At 44.3% G+C, this 11,667-nt stretch overlaps 1 protein-coding gene across 1 annotated transcript in view; it reads right to left on the bottom strand.

Annotated features, from left to right (window-relative positions):
• The window catches only part of zgc:56622 (uncharacterized protein LOC326033 homolog), a gene marked incomplete at its 5' end in the record, with an annotated part of 106,975 nt that overhangs the window by 71,137 nt on the left and 24,171 nt on the right, over positions 1 to 11,667 (bottom strand). The gene's annotated exons all lie outside the window — the stretch shown is intronic.

Raw genomic sequence — 11,667 nt, 5'->3', positions numbered from 1 at the left:
GGGGGGCGCCCTTCCCCCAAACACCCCCCCCCAAACTTTTATCTCAGCCCGCTTGGCACACCAGCCTCATGCCCGAAATGCCGATTCTCCTGCTCCTCGGATGCTGCCTGGCCTGCTGCGCTTTTCCAGCACCACACTTTTCAACTCTGGTCTCCAGCATCTGCAGTCCTCACTTTCTCCGATTGGGAAGGATACCAAAGGGAAAAGGAGCAAGCAAACAGCAGCAGGGAGGACACTCCCCTGCAGCACCTACCACACCAGAGACTGCAGCAGCAGCAGCCTCTCCTGAACCCCCCCGGGGACCTGACAGACTCACAGGAATTGGCTGCTGCGACTTACCTTGAAAGTTGGGGCTGCAATTGAGGAGATCCGTGGGAGATTCGTGCCCAGGTCCAATCCATCGCATCCATGCGAACCCCCCCGGGGACCTGACAGACTCACAGGAATTGGCTGCGGCGATGGAGAGACTTACCTTGAAAGTTGGGGCTGCAATTGAGGAGATCCATGGGAGATTCGTGCCCAGGTCCAACCCATCGCATCCATGCTGCAGAAGCATGAGCAGGAGATCCAGGGCCTCGGGGAGAGGTTGGAGGAGGTGGAGGGTCGAACTAAGGCCTTGGAAGCTGCGATGGAGTCCTCATCCAGTCAGATCCAGGTGCTGGAGCGAGAGGTGTGGACCTTGCGAGACCATATCGACGACCTTGAAAATCAAGGTCAGAGGATAAATCTTCGAACTGTAGGGCTCCCTGAAGGTGAGGAAGGTGAGCAGCCAGTCAGCTTCTTTGAAAGCTGGCTGCTGAAGTTTTTGGGCCTTCACATTTGAGTCCAGTAGGCTTCAGATTGAAAGGGCGTATTGGGTTACAGTGCACAGGTCAGGCCCAGTGCAGCGTTCCCGCTCAGTCCTAGTGCACTTCCATTCATATAAGGACAAGCAAAAAGTCATAGAAGCTTCCAGATACCTGGGAAATGATCCGCAGGCACTGCTGTACAAGGATCATGTTTTTCCAGGATTCCTTGGCAACTTTAATTTGAAAGAGGAAGTCCTTCGATGAAGTTAAAAAGAGGCTGAGGAACCTGGGCATCCAGTACTCCATGAGATACCCCGCAGTGCTCCATTTCAGCCACAAGGACTCAGTTTATACATGAGACTCAGCGGATAAAGATAAAAACTTTGTAGACACTTTAAAATAGACGGACTGGCCTGAAGAATATGGTTAATGTATGTTCCCTTTTCTATCTTTCCCCATGTTTTCCCTTTGTTTTATTCCTTTCTTTCTCCCTAATAATTTCCTTTTTGGAAAGGAAGGAGAAAAAGACTTTGGAGTAAGTTGTTCCTTTTATTTTAATACCTGGATTTTCAGATGGGAAGTTTTGTGAATGTTCTTTGTTGTTTCTCCCCCTTTTTTTGGTTTGTTGTTTCTCTTTTAGTCACAAGTCGGGGTGACATGAAGCCAGGGATGGGTGGAGCTGTGAAGGAGGGGATGGGTAAGGCGAGTGCCCCCTATGGGCAGGGGGAAGAGTCTTCCATTCAAGGTTTTATAGTTGGTTTTCTTCGTAGTTTTTTGGTAGTAATAGTTGTTTATAGTTATGATAGGGTAGTTTTTGTAAATATAGTTTTTCGATCCTATGAGTCTTGATTTGACCATGCTAAATTGCCCGTAGTGTGTTGGTAAGGGGTACATGTAGGGGTATGGGTGGGTTGCGCTTCGGCGGGGCGGTGTGGACTTGTTGGGCCGATGGGCCTGTTTCCACACTGTAAGTAATCTAATCTAATCTAATCTAATTTACTTATGCTCGGTGCTTTGTAAGCAGGGTTCCCCCTTCGAGGGGTTCAAGGGTGTCTGAAAGGGGATATAGCTAAGTGTCTTATTAAATGGTGTACCTGGAACATTAAGGGAAGTAATTTCAAAGTTTGTAAGAAGATTTGTAGCTCGGGTGCTTGTTGTGGTTCTGTTCGCCGAGCTGGGAATTTGTGTTGCAGATGTTTCGTCCCCTGTCTAGGTGACATCCTCCGTGCTTGGGAGCCTCCTGTGAAGCGTCTTCTGTGATGTTTCCTTCGGCATTTTTAGTGTTTTTTATCTGCTGCTGTCATTTGCCTGTTAAAAGGAAAAAAGTGCTTTCTAGCCTTAAGAGGGAAAGAGTTGATATTGCTTTGTTGCAGTAAACCCATCTTGATGATGGGAACACCTTAAATTATAACAGGGGGGTTATGACCGGGTATTCTTTTCATCCTTTACTACTAAAAGTAGGGGAGTGCGGTACTTATCCAGAAAAATCTTCCATTCACATTATTAGAGCAGGTGAAAGATGAGCAGGGATGGTTTGTGATACTTAAAGCCCTGATACATGGGGAGGAATATGGCATTTTAACATCCACTGTCCTCCGGCGCATCCCCTCAAATTTTTGATTAGTGCTTTCTCTAAGTTGAGTGCTTTTGGAACACGGCACATTATTATAGGGGGGGTGGGGGGCGGAATTTTAATTGTCTTATGGATCCGACAGTGGACAGGATGCCTTGTGGGCCTCCAATTATTTCTTCGCAGGCCAAGCTGGTGGTTGACTTATGCAGGGAGTTGGGGCTGGTGGATATTTGGAGATGTCTTCACCCTACCAGCAGGGACTTCACCTTTTTTTCAAACCCACATAAATGTCACACAAGGATTGACCTCTTTCTGGTTCCCTTGCCCTTCTTGATTCGATTATGAGTTGTAAAATTGGGAATATAGCTATCTCTGATCACGCGGCAGTATAGTTGGAGGTTAAGGCCAAGAGTGAAGGGTTAGGTTTGCGGCACTGGCATTTGGACCCTTTTCTCCTTAAGCATTCCACATTTGTGGAATACTTTTTGAAGGAGTTTCAGGAATTCTTGACTATCAACTCAGGCACGGCTAGTAGTCCATCCATGCTATGGGAGACTGCTAAGGCCTTTGCTAGGGGATTAGCTATTTCCTATTTGGCTAGCCGGAAACGACAGAAGGAGGAACAGCAGCGTCTACTCTAGTCGCGGTTAAAAGCCGCCGCGGCAGCATGTTTTGCGCAGCCTTCGGTGACTAAGCTACAGCGGATCATGGCCCTTCAGGCTGCCTTAAATTCAATACTGACACAAAACACAAAGAAAGAACTTGCTTTTGTTTGACAAAGGCTGTTTGAATATGGGGATAGGCCAGGAAAGTATTTAGCATACCTGACTAGGAAAGAGCGTGCTCCCCAATCCATTAATACAATCAGAGACAGCACCGGGGTCCTTACATACGATGCTAAAAAAATTAATGAGGCTTTTCGGAGCTTTTACTCTGAATTGTATCGGTCTGAAGGTTGTGAGAACAGGAGGCTAAAATGGAGACCTTTTTTAAGAACCTGGACCTCCCAGGGGTAACTTTGGAACAGACCTCTCTCCTTAATGCCCCCTTGACAGTTCAGGAAATACAGGAGGCAACTAAGCAACTTTAGAGTGGGAAAGCACCTGGCCCTGATGGTCTCCCGGATGGGTTTTATAAGGAGTTTATAGGGATTCTGTCAGGGCCGATGTTGGAGATGTACAATCACTCACATATGCATGAATGCCTACCACCATCTTTGAGAGAAGCTAATATTTCCTTAATTCTTAAGAAGGGGAAGGTTCCTTAGGATTGTGCCTCATACAGGCCCATCTCTCTATTAAATTCAGATTTCAAGATTCTGTCCAAGATCCTGGCACTGAGATTGGAAAGGGTGTTGCCCCATATTGTTAAAGAGGACCAGACAGGCTTTATAAGGGGTCGTAGGTCCTCTAATAATATAGAACATAGAACAATACAGCACAGAACAGGCCCTTCGGCCCACGATGTTGTGCCGAACATTTGTCCTAGCTTAAGCACCTATCCATGTACCTATCCAATTGCAACTTAAAAGTCACCAATGATTCTGACTCTGCCACTCCCACAGGCAGCGCATTCCATGCCCCCACCACTCTCTGGCATCCCTATACGTTCCACCCTTCACCTTAAATTTATGTCCCCTTGTAACACTCTGTTGTACCCGGGGAAAAAAGTTACTGACTGTCTACTCTATCTATTCCTCTGATCATCTTATAAACCTCTATCAAGTCACCCCTCATCCTTCGCCGTTCCAATGAGAAAAGGCCTTGCACTCTCAACCCATCCTCGTACGACCTATTCTCCATTCCAGGCAACATCCTGGTAAATCTTCTCTGCACCCTCTCCAAAGCTTCCACATCTTTCCTAAAGTGAGGCGACCAGAACTGCACACAGTACTCCAAATGTGGCCTAACCAAGGTCCTGTACAGCTGCAACATCACTTTACGACTCTTGAATTCAATCCCTCTGCTAATGAACGCTAATACACCATAGGCCTTCTTACAAGCTCTATCCACCTGAGTGGTAACTTTCAAAGATTTATGAACATATTAGAAGTTTGCTGAATGTGGTCCACGTTTGTCAGCAACAATCGATTCAGGGGTTGGTGATTTCCTTAGATGCAGAGAAAGCATATGACCGCGTGGAATGGCCGTATCTTTTTTAGAACAGTTTGGGTTGGGTGGGGTCTTTGCTAGGTGGGTGGAGGTTTTATATCACCACCCCCTGGCCGTGGTCATCACCAACGGGGTGAAGTCTGGGAATTTTAGGATTGGTAGGGGTAGTCGGTAAGGCTGCCCCCTCTCACCGTTGTTGTTTACGTTGGTGATAGAGCCGCTAGCAGAGGCCATTCATCAGAACGTCCACATAACCGGTCCGGAAGTGGGATCGAGGGCACACAAGATTACACTGTATGCGGATGATGTCCTTCTGTTTTTATTGAACCTGATGACCTCCGTACCCCATTTGATACAATGTATCAATTCATTTGGGGCTATTTCAGGAAATAAGATGAACTTTGCAAAATCAGAGGCTATGCCTTTGGGGAAGTTTAAAGATGTTTTGATTCTGTTCGCCGAGCTGGGAATTTGTGTTGCAGACGTTTCATCCCCTGTCTAGGTGACATCCTCAGTGCTTGGGAGCCTCCTGTGAAGCGCTTCTGTGATCTTTCCTCTGGCATTTGTAGTGGTTTGAATCTGCCGCTTCCGGTTGTCAGTTCCAGCTGTCCGTTGCAGTGGCCGGTATATTGGGTCCAGGTCGATGTGCTTATTGATTGAATCTGTGGATGAGTGCCATGCCTTTAGGAATTCCCGGCTGTTCTCTGTTTGGCTTGTCCTATAATAGTAGTGTTGTCCCAGTCGAATTCATGTTGCTTGTCATCTGAGTGTGTGGCTACTAAGGATAGCTAGTCGTGTCGTTTCGTGGCTAGATAGTTTTCATGGATGCAGATCGTTAGCTGTCTTCCTGTTTGTCCTATGTAGTGTTTTGTACAGTCCTTGCATGGGATTTTGTACACTATATTGGTTTTGCTCATGCTGAGTATCGGGTCCTTCGTTCTGGTGAGTTGTTGTCTGAGAGTGGCTGTTGGTTTGTGTGCTGTTATGAGTCCTAGTGGTCGCAGTAGTCTGGCTGTCAGTTCGGAAATGCTCTTGATGTATGGTAGTGTGGTTAATCCTTTGGGTTGTGGCATGTCCTCGTTCCATTGTCTTTCCCTTAGGCATCTGTTGATGAAATTGGGTATCCGTTTTTGGTGAATACATTGTGGGCGGCACGGTGGCACAGTGGTTAGCACTGCTGCCTCACAGCGCCAGAGACCCGGGTTCAATTCCCGCCTCAGGCGACTGACTGTGTGGAGTTTGCACGTTCTCCCCGTGTCTGCGTGGGTTTCCTGCGGGTGCTCCGGTTTCCTCCCACAGTCCAAAAATGTGCAGGTCAGGTGAATTGGCCATGCTAAATTGCCCATAGTGTTAGGTAGGGGGTAAATGTAGGGGTATGGGTGGGTTTCGCTTCGGCGGGTCGGTGTGGACTTGTTGGGCCGATGGGCCTGTTTCCACACTGTAAGTAATCTAATCTAATTGTATATGCCAGAAGTTGAAGGTGGCCCTAAGTTCCCTTTTAAGGGTCACGGGCAGGATTCCAGTACCTAGGCATTTTTATTACCCTCAAGTTTGATCTGTTATTTCGGACTAACTTTGCTCACTCGCTCGACAATATTAGGCAAGATCTCCAGAGATGGGAGGCTCTTCCAATTTCATGGCTGGGCTGAATATCTCTCATTAAGATGAATGTTCTTCCTCGTTTGCTTTATCCCATGTGTATGCTCCCTATAATGTTTCCCAGGTCAACGCTGCGGAAGCTTATGGGGTGGTTTGGTTCCTTTGTCTGGCAATAGTGGGCAGCCCCTCATCAAACTTACTAAATTGCAGTTGCCTCAAGGAGGGGGAGGAGTTGATTTCCCAGACATGAGGAGGTATCAATTGAGTTCCCTGCTGTCCTTGGTCTGTGATTGGGTCGGTAATGATCCAAACTCAATATGGCTGGATATTGAGGCCTCCCAGGCAAAGTGCCCTCTTATTAACCTATTGTTCATGGTTAAGATGTGGACAGTTATGGACCACTGTCGGAACCCCATTGTCATTAGTACAGTCAGGGCTTGGAGGGTGATGCGTCAGAGTGAGGGTTGTTTATCCAAGACTTCACCACTTAACCTATAGTTGGCATGCCTGGGTTCCGACCAGGGATGATGGACTCAGGGTTCAAACTGTGGGCAGCAAGAGGAGTTTCTAGTTTGGGGTATGTGAGGTCTGGGAGCAAGAGCTAGAAGTGGACTTCTCTTCTGAAACATGGGAGAACATATGGGAGAATACTCGAAAGATCTCAATCTCAATCACAAAACCCTTTTTTTTAAAGTGGCATTCTCGGGTTAGCTGTTAACAATGGTGATAGCTAGACAATATGTTGAAGGTATTAGCCCCCTGTGTTCTCTGTCTACGACCTGATGTTTAGATTGATTCTAATCTAAAAAGTGAGATAACAGAGTTTTACATAAATTCATGCAGTTTTTGAGCTCAGAGTTCTACATGACTGTATGCAGTTTTTGAGCAAAGTGCAATGTAACTCTGCAAGTACAAATTCACCATTGTTAACAGCTAACCCGAACATGCAACTTTAAAAAAAAGGGTTTTGTGATATACACATGAAAGAAGTGAAACTATCACTGTATTCTAACAGATGAAAGGCTTAACAGACAATCAATTCTTCAATGTATAATTTCAGTTACATCACACTGCAAATTTTTGCTATAAATTCTGTGTTACGATCGAGCCCTCCACAATCACCTGATGAAGGAGCGTCGATCCGAAAGCTAGTGTGCTTCCAATTAAACCTGTTGGACTATAACCTGGTGTTGTGTGATTTTTAACTTTGTACACCCCACTCCAACACCGGCATCTCCGAATCAGATCATTTTTATAAGACATGCCAGTCCTACTTGAGTTATTTGGAAACAGATTTGTCAGTTGTCTTAACTAAGGCGTTTGTTTAACCAGAATGGTTAGATTTGTCAAACCCTGGGCCCTGGAGGGGGTCTCCTGAGTTAATACGGATATATATACAATGCTATTTGGGAGCTTTGCGCTGAGCATAGCTGTTCTGTATTCTGTGTTTTTTTTTGTTTTGTTACTTTTCTTTCTTTTTTTTTGGTGCTGCTTTGCACAGTGTTAGGGTTTGTTTTGTATTAGAGGGTAGATTAATAGTTAGGAGACAGTAGTTGTATTGTAATTTGTGTTTTTTTTTATTATACCGATATTTGTTATTGATTGTATTTTTCAATAATTTTATATGTTTGTAAAGTTAAAAAAATTTGCAAATAAATATATTTACAAAAAAAAAATGTAAAAACTCTGATATAAATTTTATGAAGTTTTAAAATGTGGTTCTTTAAAAGTAACCGGATTCATTCTTCAGTTTACCTTTGAGCTTCCTGTCCAACAGCAAACAAAGTTATTCCTATTCAGATGCCCATTTCAATGGTACAGAAAAAAAAGGAGGTGGTGGCATAATGTCTGAGACGTGATTTGAACCCCACCATGATATATGGTGAAAATTTGAATTTAATAAAATTTGGAATTAAGAACGATAGTCTAAGAATGAACACATAACTGGTGTCCAATTGCTATAAAATTCCATCTAGTTCCCTAATATCTTTTAGGGAAGGAAATCCGTCATACTTACCTCGTCTGATTACAGGTGACTATAGACCCACAACTGGGCTCTTAACTGCTCTCCAAAATGGCCTACAAAACTATTTAGCTTAAGTATAAGGTAAGGATTTATGGTCAACAATTCAGTGAAAATACTCTTATTTCTCAAGGCATTTGAATAGGTGACACAAAGGATATGATTGAAAATAAACCTCATGATGTAGGGAGTAGCAAAATGGTATGGATAGAATATTGATTGGCTAACTGAAAGCAGAGAATAGGTGTAAATAGTATTTTTAATCAGGTTGACAAGCTAAAACGAATGGTGCAGCACAGGGACCAGTGTTGATACCTCAACTGCAGTTTATGTAACTCATTTAGATGAAAGGATGGTGCTGCAAAAGGGGGTTAAGAGATAAATGGGAGGAGGGTGGGGCTGGGGGAAAGGTAGCTGAGAATGTTATAGGTAGATGAAGGTGGGCGGTGATTGTGATAGATTGGAGTGGGGAATGGAGCGGATAGGTAGGAAGGCAGGAAGACGGACAGGTAGCACAGTTGAAATGGGTGGAGCTGAGTTGGAGGGTTGGATCTGGGATGGGGAGGGGTGGAGGGGAAATAAGGAGATTGGTGAAATCGACATTGATCTGTTGTGGTTGGAGGTTCCCAAGGTGGAAGATGAGGCATTCTTCCTCCAGGTGTCAGTTGGCTAGAATTTGGTGGCAGAGGCGGCCCAGGACTTCCATGTCCTTGGCAGAGTTGGGGGGCGGGGGGGGGGGGGGGCTGGTTGAAGTGTTCGGCCACAGAGCAGTGGGGTTGTTTAGTGCATGTATCCCAGAGACGTTCCCTGAAATATTCTCTAAGTTGGTGTCCTGTCTCCCCAATGTAGAGGAGACCCACATCGAGAGCAATTTACACAGTAGATAACGTGTGTGGAGATACAGGTAAATCTTGGTTGGATATGGAAGGATCGCTTGTGGCTTTGGATAGAGGTGGGCGGGGATGGGCGCAGGTTTTGCACTTCTTGTGGTGTCAGTTCCTTGTGGTTGGTTAAATTAAAAAGTGAGAGAAATGGCTTATAAAATTGCTAAAGAAGTTCTGGGGTTTGAAGATGAATCCCAAATTTGCCAACAAAGTTCAGAAGGACAGGAAAAGACCTTACTTTTAGAATTAGCAAAGAGGTTAGAATTGGCTTTAGAACATAGAACATAGAACATAGAAGAATACGAACCTTCACGTCTCATCTTGAGGTAGGCCGCCCTCTTCCATTTAACAAGGGATTCCAATTCCTTATTAAACCACGGCTCCCTCGCACGGCTCCCTCCCTTTAACTGAGGACAAAAGTAAAGTTGAAATTGTGAGGGAGTTACTCAAACACTTAAGTGTGTCAGAGAAACAGACAAGTGTAGTAGAGCTAGAGAAACTTAAATTATAATCATAATTGAGAAAAATGGAATTAGAAAATAAACAAAGAGAGAGAGAGGAAAAAGGGAGAGAGAAAGAGAGAGACAAGAAAGAGGAAAAAGAAGGAGAGAGAAGGTTCTTAGCTGAGCATAGAGAGAAGAGAGAAAAAGAGAGAAAAGGTAGAGAGAAGAAAGGGAGAGAATTTGAACTTCAGAGTTAAAAATCACACAACACCAGGTTATAGTCCAACAGGTTTAATTGGAAGCACACTAGCTTTCGGAGCGACGCTCCTTCATCAGGTGATTGTGGAGGGCTCGATCGTAACACAGAATTTATAACAAAAATTTGCAGTGTGATGTAACTGAAATTATACATTGAAGAATTGATTGTCTGTTAAGCCTTTCATCTGTTAGAATACAGTGATAGTTTCACTTCTTTCATGTGTAAATCACAAAACCCTTTTATTTAAAGTTGCATTCTCAGGTTAGCTGTTAACAATGGTGATAGCTAGACAATATGTTGAAGGTGTTAGCCCCCTGTGTTCTCTGTCTATGACCTGATGTTTAGATTGATTCCAATCTAAAAAGTGAGATAACAGAGTTTTACATAAATTCATGCAGATTCATCCGAATCATGAACTTCAGAAGTTGCAACCTAGTCAGCACAGTCAAGTTAACAGGATGGAGATTAAAAGAGAAGGTAGTGATATGCACAAATATGTTAAAACGCTGCCACATTTTGATGGGAAAGATGTTGAAGCCTTCTTTATTTCATTTGAAAAGTTGGCTGGGCAGATGGAGTCGTCAGAGGACTTTGAGTAATGCTAGTTCAGACTAAACTGGTAGGCAGAGCTAGTGAGGTATTTGCCACACTGTCAGATAAGGGGTCAAGAGATTATGAAGAGGTCAGACTATTCTGTGTGTTTATGAATTGGCACCAGAAGCATACAGACAGCAGTTCAGAAACAAAGGAGGAACCAGGTCACACTAATGTTGAGTTTGAAAGAATTACACATAGTAATTTTGATAGATAGGTGTGGGCCATAAAGATAGATAAGATCAATGAGGTTCCAAGAGAGATTATTCTTCTGGAGGAGTTTAAAAACTCACTTCCAGAGATAAGAATTTACGTGGATGAACAGAAAGTTCAAGACCTGAGAAGAGCAGCAGAGATTACAGATGACAACGCATTGGTGCACAAGGCAAAGTTTCACTTCTGGGAAGAATTTCATCCTGAGACAGACAGAAATTGGGAGAAGGGGAGATCCTACACTATGAAACAAAGATTAGAGAACACTGGTAATTGTTTACTACTGGTTTAAAAAGAAGCCCAAGAGGGTGGAAAGGAGGTGAAAGGCCTCAGGTGTTTCCATTGTGATAAAGTGGGACATGTAAAGTCACAGTGCTAGTCATTAAAGAAAGGCATAGAACATAGAACATAGAACATAGAACAGTACAGCACAGAATAGGCCCTTCAGCCCATGATGTTGTGCCGACCACTGATCCTCATGTATGCACCCTCAAATTTCTGTGACCATATGTATGTCGAGGAGTCTCTTAAATGTCCCCAATGACCTTGCCTCCACAACTGCTGCTTGCAACGCATTCCATGTTCTCACAACTCTCTGTGTAAAGAACCCCCCTCTGACATCCCCTCTATACTTTCCTCCAACCAGCTTAAATCTATGACCCCTCGTGTTAGTCATTTCTGCCCTGGGAAATAGTCTCTGGCTATCGACTCTATCTATGCCTCTCATTATCTTGTATACCTCAATTAGGTCCCCTCTCCTCCTCCTTTTCTCCAATGAAAAAAGTCCGAGCTCAGTCAACCTCTCCTTATAAGCTAAGCCCTCCAGTCTAGGCAGCATCATGGTAAACCTCCTCTGAACCAGCTCCAAAGCATCCACATCTTTCTTATAATAGGGTGACCAGAACTGGACGCAGTATTCCAAGTGCGGTCTAACCAAAGTTTTATAGAGCTGCAACAAGATCTCACGACTCTTAAACTCAATACCCCTGTTAATGAAGGCCAAAACACCATATGCTTTCTTAACAACCCTGTCCACTTGGGTGGCCATTTTAAGGGATCTATGTACCTGCACCCCAAGATCCCTCTGTTCCTCCACACTACCAAGAATCCTATCCTTAATCCTGTACTCATCTTTCAAATTCGACCTTCCAAAATGCATCACCTCGCATTTATCCAGATT

The sequence above is a fragment of the Chiloscyllium plagiosum genome, chromosome 17, assembly GCF_004010195.1.
Source record: "Chiloscyllium plagiosum isolate BGI_BamShark_2017 chromosome 17, ASM401019v2, whole genome shotgun sequence".
In the NCBI taxonomy this organism is placed as follows: Eukaryota; Metazoa; Chordata; class Chondrichthyes; order Orectolobiformes; family Hemiscylliidae; genus Chiloscyllium; species Chiloscyllium plagiosum.
This window is presented reverse-complemented; position numbering and strand designations above follow the sequence as displayed.